This window comes from Microtus ochrogaster, chromosome X, assembly GCF_000317375.1.
Source record: "Microtus ochrogaster isolate Prairie Vole_2 chromosome X, MicOch1.0, whole genome shotgun sequence".
Taxonomy (NCBI): domain Eukaryota; kingdom Metazoa; phylum Chordata; class Mammalia; order Rodentia; family Cricetidae; genus Microtus; species Microtus ochrogaster.
This window is the reverse complement of record NC_022026.1, coordinates 58,545,362-58,548,997: the sequence shown is the minus strand read 5'-3', so window position 1 is coordinate 58,548,997 and position 3,636 is coordinate 58,545,362.

The window sequence follows — 3,636 nt, the reverse complement described above, 5'->3', positions numbered from 1 at the left end:
GGTTGTCAGTGAGTAAGAAAGTCAGCAATAGGTAAAGAAGCCATCAGGGATGGGGTGAGAGTACACCCAGGCCAGTGTCATCATCTGCTGTGAACCTAGAAATGCAAGAAGAACATTCCAGAATCTAATAGGCACTGGTCACTGGAGCCAATGGCCTCTCCATAGAGGAAGCCAGGCTAAACTGTGTACCGCATAGTCTTCCTACTACATGACAAGGGAACACACTATCTGCAGAGCTAACTCTATTAAGTCCAGCTCTGCCTTCAGGAGACCTGAGTTTCAGAGTGTCTCCAGACAGAATTGTGTTTACTTTTCTGTTTATGTGTCAGCTTCCTTACAAACCTACTTTCACTTGATATTTATCCTGTGATAAATATCTTTGTAACATGCATTTCAACAGCTCACAGAAACAGAGGTGAAGATGCTGCTAACACACAAAACTAAGGCAGCAACCTTGTAGCAATATAACTGCATCTCAATAAATGGGTCTTTCATGCAGCCAATATTAATGGCGATTGCACTGAAAATCAGAACTACAGGCTTCATCGTAACAGCCCACATTATCAGGCTCTGTGCGTACTGAAATTCAGGTGAAATGTTCCATGTGGAATTGATAGGGGTGTGCACCAGAATTTTGGTTACAGTGCCTGAGACATTAAATTATTGAGGGTAGTAAGCTTCCCACAGGCCAAAAGACACGATTTGCACAAGCTTGTCGTCGAATTCCCAGAAGCACCAGAATTGGCTGCTTGCGATGACTATCTCAAACACCAAGGCTGATAGGCTGCAAAGGAGGACACTAAACTTGAAGAGGTACTCCTTCGCACTGGCAAGTCTGAAGATGAAATTGAACAAGTATATAGTCAAGTCAGGAACACAAGGGACAGTGGAAAACAAAATGAGTTATTGTTTACAGAGCAATAAGTTCTCATACCTTGTCCTTGCTGTCACAAAAAGTTGTATTTAAGTAATATACTTATGGCCAAAGTTCCCTCTATATGAGGTTTTGATTAGCAATTTCACTATATCTGACAAATGCTGAAATGTGCTAATTTGTTATCTAAACATGTTAATGCTTGGAATTAATACTCAATAATTTACAACACATGTTAAATGATGTTTAATTAAGCAGTGTTTACAATACATAAATAAGATAAATAGCTTAAATGAGAGGTATAAGCAGAAGAATGCACAAATATCTATAAATTATGGTAGTGAACTTACACAAATTTAATTCACTATATTGTCTGCTATATTTCTACATGCGTATGCTAGTGTATGTGATATCAGAAAACATATTGGAAAATCTGAATTATTATTATGTGACCAAAATTAAAATCTGTATGTGAAACATGAGCCCTCATGAATATTTCAATCATTTCTCATGACTTACTCAAACATACACATTAGAAAATTACCTTCATTTCATTGCTGAATATGAAGTATCCCAACTGTCTTATGTGAGAAACTATCTTCTCCAGCACCAAATTAATATTGTACGTTTACTGTATGCACCAATTTATTTAGATCACTTATTGGTTCATATCTTTGGATGTAGGGTTAATGTTCATGAATAACTATGCCCTGAAGGATGTCACTGTGTTCTTGAGCATAAATAAAGTTCAGGCATGTACATGATAACATTGCCACCTCCAATGTAAAAGGATTGAGTACACTACAAACTGTACCTCCTTGCCACAAAAATTTCCCTACCAGCTTCCCACTATTCCACATTCTCTGTGGAATGTGCTTCCTAACAGGGTGAAGGCAGTAGCTCTACTAAATTGGGAAGTCATATCAGCAAGGTGACTTTAAAATCTAGTATGAATTGAGTAACACCCTACCCATGCCCTCTTCCTTGTTAAGGCAGATCTGAGCCTTTTGATGTCAGAATCAGTGAGTTTTGAAGCACAACCAGAATCAGGGTGGAAAATTCTGTTGTGCAAGACAAATGAGATAGCATGGCAAGATTTAGTTTTGCCCATGTCTGAAACCCATGGAGGAGGTGCTTATGCTTCATAAAGATCCAATTTGAAACCCTCCATGAAGCTCATCTTAAGCTTTTACCTTTGTTTATCCAGGAGGAAGCGATCCATTTGAGAAATGCCATGATCATAAATAGCTTCCAAATAGCAGGAAATGTTGAACAGACAGGGAGTCGCACAAGAGTTGAATCACCTTCAGTAAAAGAAGTTCTGTTAGGCAGATATTTCAGCTCAGAATGGTGTCTCACCATCAACCCCTGGTTCACACAAACCAACCCCTTCCTCTGCTTTGCCTAGTTGAAGCCTCATTTATACTCTTCAGGGATATTGGCCCACCTGATAGTAATGACCCTCCAATGAGATTCACACAATCATTACCCCATTATATAAACAGAAAAAAACACAGAAAGTCTAATTCACATACTCAGGTTCAGGAAACTACAAGTGTATAAAGGTCAATAAAGGCTACAGAGCCTTCACAGCTACACAGGGATTCCCAGTACTTATATTCAGTAGGATTTACAGACATAGAAATGATATCAACAAAGAGTTGAATCTTAGGTCATTGACTTCTTTGACCTTCTATGTATCCTGAAATTGAAAGCTTTTAACAGAAACCATGTAGAAAACATAAAATACTTGCCTCTCTTCCCTTCTATGAAGGCCAAATGCTAGTGACTGCCCAGTATGAGAGAGTGACTTTAAAAAATTCTTGTTTCCATAGCTACCAGAGATGAATGTCACATTATGAGCAAAGAACCAGAGTCAAGACATATAGTCTTAAAGGGCCAGAGTGGTTAATGTCCCTCTCATATGTACAAACCTTTAGAGATATAATTAGTCTATTCAACATATAAATTAATCTAGGATTAATTTGAAAAAATTCTCATAAAATAAATTTATCATGATTTCTCCCTTCAACAAAGTTTTCTACTCCCTTTGTTTCCCACATCTCCACCTGCCCACTTGTTCAGTCTTTGCTTTCTCTGTCTCTCTGAACAAAATCTTAATACTAGAAAGACGAAAATACAAAATGAACACATGGCATAAGGTTTGCATTGGCCAGCTACTGCTAGTTATAAAGCCTACACTGGAATGTACTGAGAATTCCCAGGTATATTCCATTGAACGAAGCTGATTTTCTTTTTATTTTTTTCTAGGCAAATAATTTTATTAACCCTTTTTCAAACTTTATTGCCAGACTTCTTCAGCTTAATTTGCTGCAGAGAATGAATTGTGTTTAAGCAAAATTGAAAAGAGCTGCAGTGTCCAAGGGGCTTGGGCTTAAAAATATTAGCGATCTAGATTTGATCAGATCCATAAACAAAAGAACTTTTAAAAGAGGCCATGATATAAAATAGCAGCTCCTGTAACTTCTGCAATTGTCAGGTCTTCAGAAGTCACCTCCGTTCAGTTTGCCTCATTCTTAGAAGCCTCATCAAAATTCTCCACCAGATCTGGGACTTCATCATCATCATCCTCTCCAGTAGCAAGGGGTGCTTTTCCATCCATAGATTGTTTGGGCAGAGCTTCAGCCAGTCTTCTTAAACTAGTCAGACTGTCTGCCCCAAGCTGGTTTGGAATGCTGGGAAGCATTTCTGTCAGTTGCTTTGTCTTGGCGTGGCCTGTAACAGTGAAGGTATTTGCTCCC